Source organism: Vipera berus (genome assembly GCF_964194415.1).
Source record: "Vipera berus genome assembly, chromosome: Z".
NCBI classification, from domain to species: domain Eukaryota; kingdom Metazoa; phylum Chordata; class Lepidosauria; order Squamata; family Viperidae; genus Vipera; species Vipera berus.
In genome coordinates, this window is record NC_138205.1 from 67792616 (window position 1) to 67815061 (window position 22446).

Sequence of the window (22446 nt, forward strand, 5' to 3'; positions counted from 1 at the left end):
ATCTGTGCCTGTGCCCGGACATGCGGCAGTTGCATTGGAGCTGCCGGTGGTACAGGTGCTGGCTGTGACTGTATTTGAGCCGCCAGTCCACCCTGGCCAGCAGAAGACGCTGGGGCTGGGGCTGGTGCATTAGCATGACCTGTAGAAGGCACTGGCCTTCGCAATTGAGAACCCAGTGGCAATTGCGTGTGGGCTAAATATGGATGTGCTCTTCCAGGTAGAGGGACTTGCATAGAAGCAATATTAACAGGAATACTAGTACCATCAGGGGCTGGAGCCTCAGGTAACTGTAGAAACTTTGCGTCTCTGAGCAGTGATTCCTGCATGGACATTTGCGAGAGTGAGAGCTCCAGGCTTTGCAATTCATATCTTAATGCAGCTTCACCAGCAGATGGTACTCTAATTTTAGATTCAGGCATCATTGTGACTCTGTGTGTAGACATTCGAGACTGCCCATAGTCGTGTGACTGTAATATAGGAGCTTCCAGTTCCCATTCATCTGACATGACACTCAATGGTGGGTGTGACTTTGGCTTTGGAGAAGAAGGAGGAGGTGAAGGCAACATGGCCGACACTGGCCTTTGAATCACAGCAGAGCCCCCCTCATGCTGCTGAATCATTGATACATATTCTTTTGCCTGCTGCAATCGCTTTTCAAAAACACCAATTTGTTCACAGTAGCCTTGCACAGCCCTCTCTCGCATAGTTGGCTCAGGGCTTGGAGGAGCATAAGGAATGTTCTCCAGCCTGACTTTAGGTTTCGCTCCAAGCCTTTGGAATTCATCATGAGCCCCTGGAGTATGAACATTTTTAAGGGCAGCTGCCAGGGAGCTTGGAAAAGCATAAAAAAGAGTGACTAACCTTGCATCGTCGACAGGAGCGGAGCAGGTGCGTCTTCTCCAAGGCGTGTGGCTGAAGCGAGCGGAGTCTGTAAACTCAAAGGAAGATGCCCCAGAGACAGGCTCCGAGCCTCCCTTTTTATCTGTGCCTTCCTTCCTGACATGTTTCAGCAGTTAATCACAGCTTCCTCAGTCTCCAGAACTATCTAACTGATAACAGTCTCAGAAACATGCATTGTCTAAAACATAAATCAAACCATCCTTGGCAACCAAATGTCAAGGAATAATTCTTCCTATCAGAGGGCGATGGACCGTGCTTCAGATGATGCATAATGTGTGTGGGTGAAGGAAAATAAAGCCTGACGCATATTCTATTAAAAACCTTTAATCACAAAAGAAAAATATATATAAACAAAGCTAACCGACTACATCCTCTCTCATCAGATAGTAAAAGAAAAAATGTAAAGACAAAAACTAGGAAACTTTTTACGCTTGCGCACACAGCAAAACTAACTCATAACATAGCTAGACCACATGACATTCACTATGGTTACCAGATAGGTTATCAACAAAGGTGCAGAACAGAAGGAAATGTACAATTAGAATTGAGCTTTTCGGACGAACTAAAAAAAAACGTGCAGTGACAAAATGCCCAGCCCTCAAGGACCCATGGCACTAAGCCTAGCTCCACTTTCCCAAGGGGACACTCACCTGCACTTACCTCCTTCTCTACGCTGCTTCTGCTGTGCTTGCTCTTCTTAGCCAGGTTGTTCATGTTGGGTATGAGGGCAAAGTCAGAGGGAGGCCCACTCCCTCTCCATGTCAGGAGACCTGGCTTTGTATCCAAAACTTCCTTAGGAACAGGATGGGAGACCCACAGCATAGGCCAGGAGGAGGGGGCAAGGGGATGGTGAAAGGGTAGCATGGTAGGATTTAAGGCAGGACTTCCCTCAGACTCCTTCCTTCCTTCCTTCCTTCCTTCCTTCCTTCCTTCCTTCCTTCCTTCCTTCCTTCCTTCCTTCCTTCTTCCCTTCCCCTCCCTTCCCCTCCCTTCCCTTCCCTTCCCTTCCCTTCCCTTCCCTTCCCTTCCCTTCCTGAACAGAGTAGTGGGAAAACATTTGAGATGAGGGAGGGAGAAAAACAGGCAAGAAACGCAGCTGGGGAGGTGTCACCCTTTGTGAGGAATGAAGAAATGCACCATCACCTGGAAGTGGCCAGTACATGGCCCTCGCCTACTTCACATATCTGGCTTGGTGGGCTCTGGGGGAGGAGACCCCATGAACAGTGTGAAAGTCGATATTACCTGTGCAATGCTGCCTAGCCCCCAGCCTGCCTGGTTTTGGCAGGCAGTGGGGTGCTCTCCTCACAGTGCTAAAAGGCTCTGAGCAGTGTGAATCCGAAGAAAAGTGTGATGCCACCCAGCCTCCAGCCTTCCCAGTTTCAGCAGGCAGTGGGGCACTCTGCTCAGCGCCAAAAGGCTGAGCCAGACAGCATGAATCCGAAGAGAAGCGCGATATCACCTAGTCCCAGCCTGCCCAGTTTCGGCAGGCAGTAGGGCCCTCTTCTCCCAGTGTTAAGAGGCTGAGCCAGGCGGCACAAAGTACAATGCCGCCCCGCCCCCAGCCTGCCTGGTTTGGGCAGGCAGTGAGGCGCTCTCCTCACAGAGCTGAGAGACTGAGCCAGGTGGTGCAAATCCAAAGAGAAGTGCAATGCCGCCAGCCCCTAGCCTGCCCAGTTTTGTCAGGCAGCAGGGCGCTCTCATAGCACTGAGAGGCTGAGCTGGGTGGCACGAATCTGAAGAGAAGTGCAATGCTGTCCAGCCTCCAGCCTATCCAAAGTAGGCAGGGCCATGTACTGGCCACTTCCAGGTGATGGTGCATCTCTTCATTCCTCACAAAGGGTGGCACCTCCCCAGCGTGCACCCAGGGGGCAGGTCCAACATGGCAGGGGCTGGTACCTTGCTGTTTCCAGACAGCCTTGTGGAGCTAAGACTGAATGTGTTTCAGCATAGATGGCCACCAAGAAATTGTACATTGGCTCCCGGCTGGCCTGGGCCGGGGCCAAGGCAGTAGGGACCGTTCCCTCTCTGTTTCCAGGATGGCTTCATGGGTCACATGAAACTACTTCACAGACTGGATCCAGCCTCCGGGCCTTGTGTTTGACATGTCTGGTGTAGTATGAAAATATTTAACCAAGTGACCTGTAATCCATTAGGAATTCAAAGTGTTATAAATAGTTAAGCACTCTATTTTCATCTCTTTTTTTCTCTTTCTCATTATTATTTATACACTGAAACTAAATCGAATGTAGCAAAACAGACAAGTATCTGCCCTTTTGATCTCTGTAAAAATTTTAAAACAATTGTATGAATTAACTTGGTTGTACAAAGCAGGATTTATCTTCCACATTTCAGTATGATTTAAATAGATGATGCTTTACAGTTGTTTTATTATACTACTAACTTTGAAGGTTGCCTTTGTTTTTTTCATAAAACAGATAAAAGGAAGAATAGAAACCATTTCCATTGTTTTTACTGAATGGAATTTAATCTTCAGAACAAATCTGTTTCATTCTTGAGGCTAAGTTAACACAATTTATTGTTTGGAATAGGTACTCTCAGATTTTTATTTTCTTATATCATATATTCACAATGGAAATTGTTTTCCTTTTCGTTTGTCCCAAAAGAAAGTTGTTAAAAACTTTGATATTTTTTTCATCCTTTCTGAGACTATAAGATTATTCTTAAGAAAGTTTTGGATTAGTACTATAGATTAAATGTACATAATACTGTTCATTGAAACTTGCACAAAAATTCCTTTCTCTTCAGTTTATTTCCTTGCAGTAGACATGTCTGTATGACAGGAATCATCTCATTTCTTTGTGGTCAGGAGAGTTCTGAGCTGACATATGAAGGCAGACAACTGTAAAATCAAGACATACTGAATTTCAAATCCGTAGTGCCATTCTTTCCTACAACTTTCTCTGTAAGTGACAAATGTTTTCCAAAGGGACTGCAATACAGGAAAATAATTCAGTATATGTTTGTTTCCTCTGTCACAATTATTAATGTTAATGGTGTAACATTGGAAGTTCCCAGTGGTGGGATTCAGCCAGTTTGCACCACTTCGGCAGAACCAGTAGCTAATTTTTTGTTGCCCAGGCCCAGAGTGGACTTCCAGAAGCGGCATCCACATAGAGAACCGGTTGTTCACATATTTGAATCCTGGATGTTCCTGCTCTGACAGCCATTTTCCCTTTACTTTTAACATGCTTTTTCTTCTGTTTAGAGATAGGTGTTGAAGTGGGGATGGGGTGAATCCTTGAGTTCAACTAGCCATAATAATTATGCAGCTCCATGGAAACTCAAGGACACAATCCGATAACATTTTGGTGGGCTAAGGAGTTGGGGAGAGAGCCCGCACTCCAGGCTAATTGGAGAATGTGAATTATGACTGCTTAGTGGGAATGGGACTTGTAATTTGTTACTTTGTATCTGGGGGAAGGGAATCCAGGTTCAACTATGTAGTGCTGATACTTTGTTTCTGAATAAAGTGTTCTTTAAGGAAGAAATCTTGCCTTGAAGTTCTTTAATGGGTTTTATCTATAGGAACCATGACATTAACCCCAAACTCATTTCTACCTTGACCACCTTGAGGTCCTGAGCTCCCTAAATTGAGGAATAGGCTGACAAAGACTCGGGGAAGATCTCAGCATGGAGACGGAAGAAGCACCTGTAAGTAGCACCCAGCTGAGGCTGCTGCCTTGGTGGAGGGAGCACAAGCCATCGCACCAGCAGAGAAAGTTTGGATGCCTGGCAGATGGGGGCAAGACCAAAGACGCAAGAGCATCTTGAGGCAACCCTGCCAAAGACAAGCTCTTCAAAAATGACTGAGGCAGACCTGCAGGCAGGAATCTTGAGAATCATGCTCCCTGGACCGTCAGGGAGCCAAGAGATTGGCAGTCATTGAGGACTCTGAGGAATGGAAGTACCTGTCTGCAGTCCACAGCCAATCAATGGAGAAGTTAGTGGAAAGCTTCGAGGGGCTAGAGGTGAGAAGCGGGGAACAACTCTCCCATTCCTCACCTGCAAGTGAACACGATGACCATCGGGGCTGATGCCAATCTGTGCCTAAGAGAAGCCCCAGCCCCATCGACAGGACGTGAGCAGCTTCCCCACCTCCAAAGCCACCAGCACTAACCTCCAACCTGGTAAGGAAGGAGAGTCTCTGCCACCACTCAGGACACAGTCTGGGTTGTCGCTGCTCCTCTAGAACTCCAGAGCACCACTCGTGACACAAGAGCCCCAGCCACCAGAGAACCTCTGGTCGGCATAGATCATCATGATCTACCAACAGGCACCACCACTGCGATAGCTCCAGATGGCGGAACTACAATGACAAACCCGACAGACATCCTTGCTACCGAAGCCCGAGCCACCACCAGTACAGTTGAAGCCCAGATTGTCACAGGTATTGTGGGAGCCCTGACCATCATTACTATTGGTCACATAGCCCAGAGCATCACCGCCAGAGCCTGAGGCCTGCACAGGTAGAAGGTCCCAATGTGGGCATTCAGCAAGATTTGATTTAACAGCTGTGCGACCTATTGGTCAGGCAGCAACAGGTTGGGGCGCTGCAGCAGCTGTGGGGCCTACAGCTATTGGGGATGCCACAGCCAATGCTGGGATGTCAACAACTGTTAGGAAAGCAAAAGCCATGAGTGGGGCAGCAGCCCATGAATGCACAGCAGCCCATGAACGCACAGCAGCCAATGGACCTGCAGCAATTGGGAATGCCGCCGCTACCACCAGGAGGTCAACAACCATTGGGGGTGCAGCAGCAATATGGGTGGAAGCATCCCCTGAATGCAGAGCAGCTGGGGGGGGCTGCAGCAATTGGGAATGCCGCAGCCACTGTTGGGAGGTCAACAGCCATAGGGAATGTAGCAGCCACTGCAGGGAGGCCAACAACCATTAGGAATGCAGCAGCAATGGGGGGTGCAGCAGCTCATGATGGCCCCACCCCTTTAAGTGACTTTTGATGGCGATCCAGAGAAGCTGATTTTCTTCCTTAATCAAGTACCTTCCCACATGAATTGCAATGCCAATTTTTACCCAGATCCAGCTGCTATGGTCGATGTTGTCATGGCTAATAAGAGCCTTGGTGGAGCAGTGGGCTAATGCCTCCTTAAGTAACACCAGCTGCCTGCAATTAGTGCAGGTTCGCATCCCACCAGGCTCAAGGTTGACTCAGCCTTCCATCCTTCCGAGGTAGGTAAAATGAGGACCCAGATTGTTGGGGGCAATTAAGCTGACTTTGTAATAATGCCGCTTGGGGGGTGTATGAAAGCCCTAATAAGCAGGCATATACATAGAATGAAGGCTACTGCTAAGCTTGTAAGCCGCCCTGAGTCTTTGGAGAAGGGCGGGATGTAAATGGAATTAAAATAAAATAAAAAATAATCTGGAAGGGGAAGCATCTGAGTGGCTAAACAATCTGAGAAATCTCCACCTCTTCCTCCTTGATTTGAGGGCCAGCTTTGAGGACCAATCCATAGCCCTCAAAGCAGAGAAACAAATTCACAAAATAAAGTAAGATGGTAGACCTGCATTGGAATATGTACGAGAGTTTCGCAAGATAGCAAGTTGAATTGAAAGGTGGACTGAGCAATCCCTAGTGCATCACTTCAAGGGGGGGCTAGATTATCACCTTTCCCAGGCCTGCATCTACTGGGCTGTCCCTGATCAATTGCAAGAGTGGTATCAGGCAGCAGTGAGATTGGACATTGAGCTTGCTCGTTACAACAAACCATCCCTCCCAGAAGCCGGACTGAAACCAGAGTAGACCAGGCAGCTGCTTCCATGAAGACCTCCCAGCCATCGTGGCCACAGAAACTCCCAAGTCACCTGCCCATCCACCAATCAAATGCTTCAGGTGTGGACAACAAGGACACTGAGCGGCAAATTGTCCGATCCCATACCCCCAACAGGGAGGTAGATCAGGGCCACCGGTAAAGAAGAAACCAGCCCAACAGCTGGCAAAAAACAATCAAGCAGGATCACACAAGAAACTGTTACCCAGGTCACGTCGTCCACACAGGAAAGCACCGAGGCCCAAGCTGGACCTACCACCACTCTGTCCTCCTATGACAGCAATGACAAAGGGGAGAACAACTCGATGGTGAGTTGACCTGTTCTACCTTTTTCTCTCACTGCCAAGCTCATAGTCCCTAAGACAGGAGTACAAATGGATTTGAAAGTGCTAGTAGACTCAGGATGTTCCTGGTGCATTATCAGCTCACCAATTGCCCTCCAAATGTGTATATGAGCAAGACTGCTCACCAGGCCCATGAGGTTTAAATAGGCAGATGGCTCCTTAATGGGAGGGACTTTAGTCACCCATCTAATGGAACCTATATGTCATGATTCTGACAAATGCAGTACTTCAAAGAACTTCAAGGCATTGTTTACCTTAAAAAATCTTTTAATAGAGTAGCATAGCTTAGGCACGTACATGTTGGAAGCCAAGATCTGAATTCTCCTCCCATAAACATGTTGTATCAAAGCACAATTCCCTCCCTTAATTAAATATCATAAATCACATTCTCCAATTAGTTTAAAATGCAAACTTTCCCTCCCTTCATCAATCCACCAATTCTTATCTTCTCTTATTACAAACAGTCTTGAGATACATTCTCCCTACTCCCCCCCCAGCAATTACTAATTCTAACTCTAAGAGTAACATACAGGTTAAAGAAAAAGGCTACATCTCCCTATGTTGTCAAACAAGAACATCCGATGTTAGCAGCATTGACACTATACACTTAGGAATAGGTGAGCATTGGGAGTTCATCCATTTCGTGGAGGCATGAAAGAGGACTGATCTTAGGTCTAGTCTGGTTAGATAAGTGGAAGCCTTTTATCTGGTGGGAGAAGGGGGTGAAGACTGTGAGATTGCCCATAGGTCCCAAGCCCCCTCTTGATTCTACCAATGTTACTGGAGGGCCTAAGCCATTTATTGAATCAGCAAAGATAGCTGCCATTTCCCGGCTGGGTGAACCACTCATTCCCAGCGAATACCGAGATTTAGCGGAGGTGTTTAGTGAAAAAGAGTGCAACATCCTGCCACCCTATTAGGCAAATGCACCATTGAACTATTACTGGGGGCTAAACTCCCAAGGCTGAGAATGTACACCATGACCCCCCCTCGAAATGGATGAACTACAGAAATAAGTGAACAAAAACCTAGTGAGAGGCTTCATAGAACAGGCCAAATCCCAGGTGGGGGCTCCGGTGTTATTTAAAGAGAAAAAAGATGGGTCGTTTTGTCTCTGCGTGGATTATAAAGGGTTAAATGCTGTGAGTGCAGAAAACAAGTACCCCCTCTCCCTCCTGAAGGACCTACTAACCCATCTTGCAAAGGGGAGCATCTTCACTAAATTGGACCTAAGAGAAGCATATTACCGAGTGAGAATAAGAAAAGGTGATGAATGGAAGATAACTTTTAACTGTCCTATGGGTAGATATCAGTTCAAAGTTATGCCATTTGGACTACAGGGGGCCCCAGCTGTCTTCATGCAGCTGATCAACCAGGCGCTACACGATCATTTATACAAGGGGGTTTTGGTGTACCTTGATGACATCCTGATATACAGCAACAGCATAGCTGACCATGTGAAGCTAGTGCGAGAGGTGTTAAAGAAATTTTTGAATGCCAAACTATATGTTAAATTGTCGAAGTGCGAATTCCATCAGCCCAACTGGATTATTTGGGCTACAGAATTTCCAGTGAGGGCATTGAAATGGATCCTGGAAAGTAAAACCGTAATTGAACCTCAAAAACCTCAAAGACTCGCAAGCAGCTTCAAAGCTTTCTGGGGTTTGCCAACTTTTACCAACAATTCATCCCCTCATTTGCCAAAATGGCTTTACCTCTCTCAGATTTGTTAAAATCTGGCAAAGATGGGGGAATTCATGATCAGACTAGCCACTAACATGGACTATGAACTGTCAAACTGCTTTTGAGAATCTAAAAAGGCCATTTGCGGTCAAGCCGGTCCTAGGGAAGCCCTTTGTAATTCAAGCCGATGCCAGCGACGTGGCCATTGGAGCTGTACTATTGCAAAAGAACTGTGAGGGGGTCCTACAGCCCTGTGCTTACACCTCAAAGAAGTTCACCAACTGTGAGAGAAGGTGGGCAGTGTGGGAGAAGGAAGCCTTTGTAATTCATTGGGCTCTGTTAAACTGGTGACACTACCTAGAGGGGAGCAATGTGCCTTTCGAAGTATGGACTGATCACAAAAATTTACAGACACTGAAAACTCCTTGTAATCTTTCCCCAAAGCAAGTACAGTGAGTATAGTATTTTAACTGGTTTAATTTCACCCTGAAGTACATACCGGGAGGGAGAAACTTTTTAGTTGATGCTCTATCCAGATTGCCTCAATACAAGAGTCAGCATGAAGAGATTAATGAATCAATCATACCTACACCGCAAATTGTGCCTCAGCTAATGCCTCAAAGAGCCCCATCTTCAAGGGTCCCAAACCCTGACAATCCTGGGACAAGAAAACTAAAACTGGAATTCCTCAATCATCAATGGTTCAAAGACAACCAAGCCACCCTGACGTGCAGAGACGATTAGCCTACAAAGGGGGAAAGTTGTATTTGCCTGAAACCCTCCACCTCAATGCTCTCCAGCACGGTCACGATGTAAAACAAGCTGGACACTTCCACTATTTAAAAACACTGCATTTGGTTCATCGGCAGTTTTGGTGGCCAGGTTTGAAACAGGACGTAGGGAACTATGTCAAAAGCTGCGCGGTGTGTGCCACCATGAAGAGGATTCTGGGAAAGCCCCCTGGATTATTGCAACCAGTTGTGGACCCTTCCCAGCCTTGGGAAGAAATTGCTATGGATTTTATAGTTGAGTTACCTGTGAGTAGAGGAAATATGGTGATTTGGACAGTGATTGATCTGTTTTCGAAGCAGGCTCACTTCATTGCCTGCAAAGGACTCCCTTAAGGACTCTTAAGCACATTCACAAGCTGCATGGTGCACCAGAACGAATAATCTCTGACAGGGGAGTGCAATTTACAGCCAAATTCTGGAGGGGTTTTCTGAAAGTAATTGGCTCATTGCAGGGACTATTGTCGGCTTTTCACCCGTCGACAAATGGGGCAGCTGAAAAAGCAAACTCAATGGTGGAGCAGTACCTCAGATGCTATGTGGATTATCAGCAAATGAACTTGACTGACCTCCTTCCTTTTGCAGAGCTGGCTTACAATAACACTGTTCACAGCAGCACTGGTTTTACACCTTTCAAGATTGCCATGGAAAAAGAATTCAACCCAATACCTAAGTATCCTCAGGAACCCTCTGCTTCCCAAACTCTTGAACAGTGGGTGAAGGGGTGGAGAGAGGTTTGGGACAAAATGAAAAAAGGCTTCTGAGACCTATAAAAAACAAGTGGATAAAAAGAGAGCTCCCCAAAGGTTATTCCAGGTTGGGGAAAAGGTTTACTTATCCACAAAATATTTACGACACAAATTACCTAGTAAGAAATTGGGAGTGAAATACTTCCGTCCTTTCCCCATCATAAGGATCACAAATCCAGTTACAGTGGAGTTAAAGCTTCCCAGACTCTTAGGGAAAGTCCACCCTTTGTTCCATTGTAGCCTATTGAAGCCTTTCCGGGCATCTACGACCTCCTCCTAAGGAAGCACTTGGCCCGCTGGTGGTAGCCGGACAGACACATTATGGAGTGAAGCGTATTCTTGAGTTGCAGTATTTAGTACAGTGGAAAGGATACCCATTAGCTGAGGCCATCTGGGTAAAATCTAGTGATGTGAAAGCTGACAGGCTCATTCGTAAGCACCCTAATAAACTGAAAGGCAACCCCTAACCTATGGTTTTGTTGGAATTGCAGGATTTATCCTTTTAGTAAAAGGGGGCTGCATGTCAACACTGTAACATTGGATGTTCCTGCTCTGACAACTGATGGAAATTGCAGCCATTTCCCCTTTACTTTTAACATGCTTTTTTCTGTTTAGAGATAGGTGTTGAAGGGGGAGATGGGGTAAATGCTTGAGCTCAGCTGGCCATAATAATTATGCAGCTCCGTGGGAACTCAAGGACACAAACCAATAACATTTTGGTGGGCTGAGGAGCTGGGGAGAGAGCCCACACTCTGGGCTAATTGGAGAATATGAATTATGACTGCTTAGTGGGGACTTGCAACTTGTTACTTTGTATCTGGGGGAAGAGAATCTAGTTTTGGGTTCAGCTATGTAGTGCTGAATAAAGTGTTTCCTGAATAAAGTGTTCTTTAAGGAAGAAATCTTGCCTTGAAGTTCTTTAATGGGTTTCATTTATCGGAAACATGACAATTGAATTGGTTGGGCACAGAAAAGAAGTATTAAAACAACATTCTAGGCAGCCATTGCAGAATTATGATAAATCTGACATGCTGATGACTAGATAGAGGACAATGTAAGAGTAAGCATAGTAACTTGGATCACCTTCTGTTTTCTTCTCTGTCATTCTTAATTGAATAAGTACATCTTTTTTGTAATACTAACCTCTACCTTTCTCTCTTTTTCACTGAAAAAGTTTCATTCAGTTATCTATGTGGAGCTTAAATAAAAAGATATTGAGAGCACTTACATGGATTATTGTCTTGAATCCAGTATTCCATTGAAACACAGGAGCTGCACAGGTCAGATTGCAAGGCACAAAGTTGTTTGATCACCAGCAGCTCTTCTTAATTTAAAAAGAGAGAATATAATACCCTAAATTAGTTGTCCTTCTAATAATGATTTGACTTTTTTTGTTTTGGTACAATTCTGTTTTTTACATAGAAATGTTTTTCATCTACTGACTGTTTTATCTAACAGAAAGGTAGGGTTTTTAAAAATAGTGTAGTAAAGAGACCCCATGGACAACATTCCTCGAGGACAGGAAGGCCTGGAGGAACGTTGTCCATGGGGTTGTGACATGACTTCGCAACTAACAACAACAACAAGTAAAGAGAACAAATTTTCCATTTGGAGAAATCTTTGCTAGGCTACTCACTGTCAGTTATTAATGTATTTGTCCTTACTATTACAAATTACATAATGCCATGTAACTAGACTTCTCATAGAATTCCCTTGTAATTCTTCCTCCCAATTTTTTTTAATTTATTCAGTTTATATTCATAGATCAAAATAAACAAAGGAAAACAAAAGGGGGACAAAAGCCATGGATATTTTGTTATTGTTTAAAGTCAACAAAAAGAACAGAAAACAAGGACTTTTTTTTTGGGGAGGGGAAACCCAGAATATTTCTCTTGCTGGCTCAGAATTTAGCTTCCAATTTTAAAGGCTGCATACGAAGTAGAATTTGATCATTGCCGGAAATTCAAGATGTACTGATCAGTCCACAATAGTTGAATATAAAAAAGATCAGTATGTCTTTGGAAATCTTATAAAAGAGATGCTATGTACCTGTTCCTAATATTTCTACAGACAAGGCAGTATAATAAAACATGGTTAGACATTCCATTGTGATCAACAAGGATATAGACAGTCATTTATAAGGAACTTTTCTGAATTTCCCTTCCACAATTGCAGTAGGCAGAGCATCATAGGAGTTCCAGAGTGAAGAACCATAAATTGAGTATTACTGTCAGAATCCATTTATATTTCATTTCTAACTATCTCCTCTGTGCTAAAACCAAATCTCATCTTCCCCTGGATTCTGCCATTCCCAATGGGAAGAGGGGACAGGTATGTGGGCTTTTATTGTTTTCACTTCCTCCATAAATGTACCCTTTTGTTTATTCCGCCTGTCTGCTATCCATTACAATGTAACAAATTGCTTTCTATACCAGGCATTTTCTCTGAACTTACCAGGCAACTAGAAAAGGGGGTGGGGGGAAGAAATACAACCCTCCGGGATCTGCTTTATTTCTATGAAAGAGGTGTGAGGAGCTGTGGAAATGATTGTGCTGCAAACAGATTGTTATCTTTTCTTTCCCACAATGGACTTACCACCTGGATGGATATTGGCTGATCTGGAACTGACCGAATGAACTATGGGGTGGAGTTTGCTTGGGGGCATTTTAAAATTATTGAGATGTAAGGGAATCCCTCAGATCCTGTCTATTATGCCTGCTATCTTCTATTTCTTAGTAAAGGTTCCTGCTTGGAAAACCCTGTCTCCAAGAGTTCTACTTTCTTAAGAAGTGGATTGAGGTGGGTGCTGACATTTACTTTATAATTCAAGTAGCTTGCATGTTTCCACATAGGGCAGAGCTGATTCACCCATTCTACATTCTTCAAAGTGGAGCACCAGAAGGGATGAGGTTCTGTGAATAGATGAATATAAGTGAATGCAGTCCTTTACATCTCACTCAAATTACATAGCTTATGTACAGTTTCAATGCATTATATATCCTCTTTATATGTGCTTGTCCTTGATCTCTAATTTGCTTTACCAAGTTTTCATCAGTCATCAAAAAACCAATTTTCTGGTCCTCTTTCCATCTAGCTTGTAATTGCCCATACTGGAACCACGTTTGTACAATCTTTTTTTCTTTTAAAATATTATATGGCTTTAATTGCCATACATTTCTTTCTAAACTTAAAATTTCCTTATATGTAGTCTCATCATGTTTAAATCCCACATTTATATTTTCTATTGTGTGTTTTGGTATTGCCCAAATGGGTATCTTGTAGCTTAACTTATGTCTATACTTTTTCCAAACTCGCAACAGAGCACACCTTAAAATATGTGTCTTAAACACACTATCCACCTTCTTATCATACAATAAATATGCATGCCACCCAAATAACAAATCATAACCCTCAAGATTTAATAATCTCCCTTGTGTTAAATTAAACCAGTCACTTATCGCTGACAAAGCAGCAGCTTCATAATATAATTTGAAATTCGGCATTTTAAGACCACCTCTTTCACGCGTATCTTGCATTATCTTAAATTTAACTCGTGGTTTTTTTTCCTGCCCAAACAAATTTATTAATTCCTTTTTGCCATTCCTCCAAATTTAAATCCTTTTTAAGTATAGGTATCATCCAGTTTGATCACCATGAATCACTTGTTGTATTACCCTCATTAATCTATTAGCTAGGATTTTTGTAAATATCTTATAATCAGTATTCAAAAGTGATATTGGCCTGTAATTTTTTGCTTGAGTGGTATCCTGATCTTCCTTCGGAATCAAAGAAATATTGATATTTTTTAAGTGTCCTCAAGCAAACTCCACCCCTCAGTTCATTTGGTCACTTCCGGATCAGCTGGGTTCCAGTTGGCAAGCCCCTCGTGGGAAAAGGAGAAACATCAGTCCATTCGTAGCAGAATCAATCCCACCCCTTCACATTCCATTCGAAGAAACAAACTAGATTCCCCCACCCCCTTCTGTAAGATGAGAGGGAAAATTCTTCTCATTGATCTTATTGTGATGGGTAACAGGCAGGCTAAATAAACAAAAAGTTAATCTAAGGAAAGGAAGTGGAAGCAATAAACTCCCATGTTTATTCCTTTTCTTCCTTGGGAATGGCAGAATCCAGGGGGGGTGAGATTTGGGTTTGCACAGAAAAGAGAGTTAGAAATGAAATATAAATGGATTCTGACAGGAACTTTTATTGAGAGATAAAGATAGCAAGAGAGCTAAGCAAGATCTAAAGTGAATTGCTACATAAAAATATTCATTTCACAAAACCCCACCCCAGAGTCCAACTGTCCAGATCACGTCCAAGCCAATCCACAGGTGTTACGGGAACCAGAGCTGATAATGGACAGTTCTCAGGTGCTTCACCGGATCTTGCAACGGACTGGAGACAAGGCAGATGGCCCCTGGCACATTCCAGTCCCCTTTTCACACCCAAAGAGATATATCAAAGTTGAGGAAGAACAAAGCAGAGAAAGTACAGCCCCCAGCCTCCTCCCAGCAGAGAAAAATCTCCCCCCTCCTACTAGAATGGCAGTCCCAAAAAGAATCATTAAAGAGGTTTCTGACAGACAGGATTTGGCATTTTTATCCACCCTATTGAGTCCTTCCCAAGGACTGAGATAGGGAGATGTTGTCGTTTGATGGTATTAAAGTATTGTCAAAGGATGTAAGCTGTTCCAAGTAAAGCTGTCTTTTGCAATTGACTGGTGATGATTTTGTCAATGCTGATGGTGTTCAAATGGTGCTCCAGATGTTTTGAGATTGTGCCCAAGGTGCTTATTACTATTGGTATTATCTTTCCTTTCTTTTGCCACAGTCCTTTTATTTGCAGGTTTTAGTATTTTGAGTTTTTCTCCATTTCTTTCTTTTCTGTTCTGCTGTTTCCAGATACTGTCTCAGTTTAATGTGAAGCTTGTGAAAAAGGCATTTGAAGAAAACAAAGGGATTAATAGAGCAAAATACAAGTTTATAAATACAAAAAAGAAGGTTTGTGTATTAAAACATGAAGATGGCTCTGTGTGTAGAACAAGACAGGAAATGTTAGAAATAATCGGAAAATTCTATTCATTATACAAAAATCAAGATCAATCGAAAGTAACAATATGCACGAAACAGGAAATGCCAGATATTCTAGCAGAGGAAGTATCAAGTGCCATAAAATTAATGAAAAATTGCAAAATTTCAGGAAGTGACTGTTATGGTTGAAATGCTGAAAGCTGGTGGACACAGTTTAAACAAGATATTAGCAAAAGTATACTAACAATGCCTCAGAGAAGAAAAAATACCTGATGCATGGAAAAATGTCGAAAGGGGCCCAAGATGATTTAAAGAACTATTGCCCAATAAGCCTTCTTTCAGTCATCCACAAGAATATTGAGAACATTAAATGATGCATAGCCAAAGGAGCAGGCAGGGTTCAGAAGTGGCTAGAGCATAATGGATGATATGCAGGTTGTTCAGCAAGTCATTGAAAGGTGAATAAGTACACCATACCTCTGTGTATGGCTTTCACTGATTACAAAAAGGCATTTGACTTAGTATTCCAGCAAGCAATAATTAAGGCATTGTTCAACCAAGGTGCAGATGCTGCTTATTACAATCAATATATGAAAAAACAATGGCAACAATTTGCCTTAATGATCTTAAAGTGGAAATCAACATAGAACGAGGTGTTTGACAAGGCAATACAATACAATATAATATCACCTATCCTTTTCTCAGCCTGCCTTTAAGAAGTATTTTGCAAACTAGACTGGGCAAAAGATGGAATAAAAATCAATGGCATCTATTTAAATCACTTAACATTTGCAGATGATGCTGTTCTCTTCTCACAAGACCAAGAAGAGCTACAAAGAAACATACAAGAGCTAAACAAAGCAAGAGAACCATTTGGCTTAAAAATAAATCTGAAAAAGAGTCAGATTATGTTTAATAAATTCACCAAAGAAAGAAACATTTTTATATCTGGAGATGAACTAGGCATAGTAGACCACTACATATAACTTGAACAATGGATCTCAATGGAAGGTGATACAATAAGGTAAATTGAATAGCGTGTTAAATGTGATTGGCAGTCATTCAGCAAATGAAGCATAATTTTCAAGAACAACCTCACGCAATGCCTGAAGAGAAAATTTTTTGATCTGCATGCTACCTGCTCTATTATATGCCAGTGAAACATAGACCTAACCTCACAATCGATACAAAAGCTAAAAGTGGTGCAAAGAGCCATAGAAAGATACATGCTCGGAATTACAAGAGAAGATAGAAAGACCTGCACATGGATTAGAGAAGAAACAAAAATATACAATATCATCAAGAGAGTAAAAGAATTGAAATGGAGATGGGCTGGTCACATAGCAAGAAGAACTGATGGCTGGTGGACCAAGGCAGTCATAGAATGGATCCCATTTGATAAAAAGTGTTGACAAAAGAGATCTAAAACAAGATGGATTGATGACATCAGCAAGTATTGCGGGCCCAATTGGCAAAAGAAAGCTCAGGACCATATAGGTTGGAATTATGCAGAAGACATGCCTTCATCCTGCAGTGGATAGACAATGGCTAAAATGATGATGATGATGATCCCAGTGCATCATTGTTGCTATTTTACCATACTGATGTTTGTAGTCAGTCTGTGAGATTTGCTTGTAACAACTTAAGTGATCCGCTGTTTCTTCAGCTTCTTTTTAGAGGAAGAAGGAATTGTCTTCTCAATTCTTGTTTTGTATGTATTTGTTCTTAAGGCTTGGTCTTGTGCAGCCAGAATTAGCTCCTCTCTCTCTTTCTTCAGCTTTCCTGCTTTTAGCTATTGCCAGGTCTTGTTATCTGCTTTGCTGGCTATTTTTTAATACATCTTGCCATATGTCTTTTCTGTTCTTTATTTGGTTTTTCTTGCAGGCCAATTTGGTTTCTGCAGTACTCAGTATTATTCATCATCATTTATGAAATTTTTATTATAAATATTCTTACTGAAAATACCTTTTACAGAATAAAAACAATACAATTTTTTAAAAAAGTAATAAGAAAATAAGAAAGAAAAAAGAAAAAAATAAAGCAGTGGCTTCTTTACAGCAATTATAAATGCATTTATATTTATTCTGTTTCTCTGTAGTTATGGCTCCCTTATTCCCATCTTGCCTGTCCTGCTCCCTTTCTCTTCCAAGCGGCGCTGCTCAGCAGAGACGGCAAGAGGGCAAGAGCCTCTGCGGGCAGGGAGGGAGGAGCGGCGAGAAAGGGACGTTTGGGGTCTCTCGCCAAGGGGTGTAAGCCGAGGAACCCCGAAAATCTTTGAGTAGAAAAGGAGGAGCTTTGGCAGGGAGGGAAGTGAGGTTGGAAAAGCAGGCCGGGCGAAGGAAGGGAGCGGAGGCGGCAGCTTTGCAGATGGGCCATCGCGCAACTGGGAACCGGTTCCATCACTCATTAAAAAAATGGCAACCGCGTGCGCCCGCAAGAAAAAACTGTTTTGCGCATGCGCAAAACGTTTTTTGCGCATGCGCATGCATGGACGCATGCACGCGGCTCCCACTTTTTTTAATGTGTGATGGAACCGGTTCCCAGTGGCTCTTTTCCTTTTTCAGGTTGCCGACCCCTGTTTTAGAGCATCACTGTTTTGCAAGAAGGACTGACTTCCGGTGGCGACGCGACGCTGAAAGACAGCCGTTTTTGGGCTGCCCGCTCCGCAGCTGTGTTTTTCCATCGTAAACAGCGTCGATCAGCTGTTTAGATGGATTTGAAGCCCCCTCCTTGGGAGAAGAGGAGGGGGTGAGGCCCCAGGTAGGGGTTGAGCTCTCCGGGCCGCCTGAGCTGAGAGCTTGGGCGGCTGAAGGATGAGCCCCCCCGAAGCCTGGGTTGCTCCGAGCTGCGCAGTGCCTCTGCTCTGGGATTTTTGGAGCAGAGCCAGGCGTTAGCAACCACCCCTGCCAAAAGGAAATACTTTTGATTATCAAGATGCAGGCAGAGCGGTACAGGAGGTCAAGGTGAAGTGGACTCTTTATTTTTACTCTCTAGCTCAATGGATTTTATAGCTTTAAAGTGAAAGTGCGTAATAAGTGAAAGTGGGGGAAGATGGCGGCTAAAACTTCTAAAGCTCTTCGGAATGCGGGGTCTTCCCTGGTGCAAGAGACCTCATTGCAAGATTTGCTTCCTCCTGCATTGACGCTTAAGGATTTACAAGACGCTCTTGGAAAGCATGCACAATTGATGTCTGATATGATGGATGAAAAGTTGAAAAAGCTGGAGGAGAAAATGGAGGAGAAAATGGAGAAATTGGAGAAGAAGATGGAAGAGAAGCTGAGAGCAATGAGGGTGGACATCTTGTCTATGGTTGAATCCGTAGCTGAATGTGTGCTACAGCTGGATATAAAAGTGGAGGACCTCAGTCAAAAGAACTCTATATTAGAAGCAAAGGTATTAGAAAATGAAAATATAAGGGATAAAATGGACGAAGAATTGAGCCTTGTTCAGTATAATCAGATGCAGTATGCTATTAGAATTAGGGGTTTAAAGGAGAATGGTAAAGAAGATTTAAAGCAGCTGATTTCTGAGGCTCTGGAAGGGGTACTGGGCCAGTCAGCATCTGAAATTGAGGGAAATATGGACAAAGTTTTTCGTGTAAATTCATGGATTGCAAGACAGAGGAAGTTACCCAGAGATGTGGTGGTCTATTTTACAAAGAGAGTAATTAGAGATGAAGTCATTCAAGCTGCTTATGATACTAATTTGGTAGTGGCTGAACAAGAAGTTTTGGTTTTAAAAGAGATCCCTCCGAAGATCCTAAGGAGAAGGAAAGATTTTGCATTTCTAGTACAGGAACTTAAGAAACGTGATATTAAGTTTAGATGGGAGATTCCAGTTGGATTGGTGGCGACGCACGAAGGTAAAAGACATCGTTTGGTTACTGTGGCTCAGGCACGTGATTTTTATAGTAATGTGTTAAAAGCAACCCCCCTATCATTTTTGGAAGCTGCAAAAGGATACGGTGTGGGAAAGCTTCAAGATGTTGCAGATAGACAGACAGAGGACAATGGTGTTGGAGGGGATCAAGTCACAGTCTCATCGGTTGCTGCAGGAGGCCAGAAGATGACGCGTGCCGCCCTAAGAAGAGCGAGACGAGAGCAAGAGCAAGACCAGCAGAAAGTTATGGAATCTTCAAAGTGTGCTTACAGTGAAGATATGGGAGGAGAGCGGTCTAAAGAAGTTTTGGGGGTCATGACAGAGGTGCTCCAAAAGTTTTGGGGCGTTAAGATTGCTGATTAAATTTTTAGATTAGAATGTCAATGGAGTAAAATTATTATAGAGGAGAAAGAAAGTTTTTTTTTTTAATATTTTACACAAAAAGATTGATGTTATTTGCTTGCTAGAAAAGTATATTAGGGTTATGGACTTAAAGTATGTGTTGAACTAAGAATGGGTATGTAAGCTCCTAATTAACAACAAGTTGTCTTAGAGATTGCCTAAATCTTTTTTTTATATACTCTTTTTATTTGAACTTTTATTTGAACTTAAGGATGATTTGGAACTGCGAGACATTTGGCATGATACATGCAAGAACTATTTTTGATCATCGTTTAGTTTGGTCGGAGATTATTAAGATTAACAGAGATAGGCGCTTTTGGCGCGTAACTGAGAATTTGTTTGGAAATTAGAGAAAGGTGGGAGAATGCAAATAGCAGGTGAAAGTTTTTTTTTCTTTTCTTTTTTTTTTTGAAATTAATATGAATAAGGACTGGGATTAAGAAAATTTATTTTGAGTAAAGCTCCTTTTCTGTTTTCCTCTTTTTCTTTTCTACTTTATTTGTAATATTAATATTGTTTGTACTCATTTTATATGAGCTAGAGAGAGATAGAATTTATAGTTTATTGTTGATAACATAGGGGTGTTTATGTTTGTTTTTCGATTTTATGCCCTGTATTTAGCTCTGGGAAGTCGGGGGGGGGAGGAGGGAGTGGGGGAGAGGGATAGGGAGGGTTGGATAGGGGTGGGGGAGGGGGGGATTAAAGTCAAAATGTATTGTAAAACTTTTTAAATAAAATAAAAGAAGGACTAATAGTGTTTTTAGCTCTTAGCTCCTTTAGCCTATTTACCAGCTGACAGTTAATTAAAATATCTGATGCCAAGAACTGGACAGCAACCAAATCCTACATTTCACATCAATCACCAGCTAAGATTTTCTGTTGGAAACAAACTTATCTAACTACAGATAGAAATTGTATTTCTGAATTGCCATTGCACTTCCAGTTTTTTTTAGACTCTCTCTTGAAGTCTCTTTGCAAAATTCTCAATGCCGTTTAGTATTTATAATTTAAATTGCAGTTATCTCTCAACTGATGCCTTATTTGCATAATATAGGTAGTGCTCGCTTAGTGACTGCTTCAACCAACAACCATTCAAAATTACAGTGGTTATGAAAAAGCAACATTGTAGCCAATATCCATATTTACAGATAGTTCTCAATTTACAATCAGGATTTGGACTGGATTTCTGGTCATAAGTTGTTATGGTTGTAAGTGAAGGCTCTTACCTTGCCAGATCTGATTTTACAACTTTTTTGTGGCAATTATTAAGGGGTACACACATGGCTGATAATCAAATATGCTATTGTTAAGTAAATACCAATATTGTAAATGCAAATCAATTCCTGCCAATTTTTACTCTGATAGAGAAACTGACAGGGTCAGTCATTTTATGTGAACAAAAGCATTGGATCTCAGAATAAAAGTACATTCATGTTATGTTAATTTCCACTTCCAATAGCACCCTTTGTTTTCTTTATTGCACAGTAACATAATTGGATCAGTTTAAATGGTAGTAGTTGATCTGCTTTAACTAATTTACACATGCAAATCATTTTATAAGTATGTACCATTCCATACAACTTTCCATATTGCAACTGACTAGAGAAAGAAACAAGTATGGTGAACAGATAGACTTACAACCAGAGTTGGGACTGGCATTTCCATCACTAAGCAATGTAATTGTAAAGAAAGAGGTCACATGACATCACTTAGCAACTGCAATCCCAGCAGTTCTGGTTGCCATCATTAACTAACAGTTGCAGGTTGCTAAGTGACTATCCATGCCAATGCAAGCCATTCCAGGCTTAATCCCTCCCAGTCTCGAATCTCACTAAGATTCAATCCCCCGCCTAGTTCATCTATTTCTCCATCTCCCCAGTTTGGCCTCCCAGCACTCTTTCAGGGGAGCAAGCAGTCCTAGAAATTTGCATATCTGGAGCTGCTTGCCATGTCCTAGTGTAGGAAGAAAAGTCTTCATTATGGTTCATCCAAGCTGGGAATGAACATGGCAACTGCTTTGGGAAGAAAGTTGTAGTTTATTGAAGAGAACCAGACAGGAAGATGGCTGCAGAAAAGAAGGACTGACCACATGTAGGGAATAGGTTTTTATTCCCTCTGGATCCTTTTGTTTGGAGTTGCTTCCTGTTCCTGTTTGAGGTTATTTCCTGTGTCACGTATTCTAACCTGGTATTCTTGATGGTGGTGGGTTAATCCTATTATGTCCCCTGCTTCCCTGGGGCTGTGGCTGATGTTGACTCTAGAGATCTTTCTTCCTAATCGCAGTTTCCTGACAAAATTATCACATCAACATTCCTGCAGACTTGGTTTCTGCTTGGGAAAAAGAGATTTGGGGGCAGGGTTTGTTTCTGCTTTTAAAATCTTTTAGGGAAATATATTTTGCCCTTTTAATATTTCCTTCTCTGGGGGCCTGACTTCCCACAGTAGGAAACTGAAACCACCCCATCCAGTTCCAGCCACTTTAGCCCAATCCAAACATTCCTGGCACTTGTTGCCCTTTGTGCTGCCATTCCAGCTGACATTCTCTACCTTGTAACTAACTCTGGCTGCTGAGAAGGCATGGCTGGCTTGGCTACCGGAATGGGATGGGATGAGCTTTTGCTATGGAAAAGAAAAAAGTCCAAAGCATTCCCTTTGCAAAGACTTTGGCAGCTTCACATTCCAAAAGGGGAAAAAACATTTCAAAGCAATCCCTTTGAGCAAGCTCTTTACAAAGAGGATGTTTTGCATTTTTTTTTCTTTTTTAAATGCAAAGATCAACTCTTCCCAGAGTTACTTTATTTTTGGAAGTTGAAGTTTAGCCCCATTCATAAGTTCTTTGCAAATGAAGCTGCTCTAAG

General features: G+C 42.5%; 1 protein-coding gene and 1 long non-coding RNA gene across 13 annotated transcripts in view; one reads left to right on the forward strand and one right to left on the reverse strand.

Moving 5' to 3' along the window:
* Nucleotides 1-22446, forward strand: part of TPK1 (thiamin pyrophosphokinase 1) — a 474984-nt gene that overhangs the window by 427127 nt on the left and 25411 nt on the right. The gene's annotated exons all lie outside the window — the stretch shown is intronic.
* On the reverse strand, nt 3220-13190 carry LOC308676882. Of its 2 annotated transcripts, none has more exons than XR_014028377.1 (3): nt 13092-13190; nt 11503-11595; nt 3220-3760 (listed from the first exon to the last, which is right to left on the reverse strand). It is a non-coding gene; the product is annotated as an uncharacterized lncRNA (long non-coding RNA). The 2 variants fall into 2 exon arrangements; XR_014028378.1 differs by having other exon boundaries at nt 11503-11598; nt 13092-13138.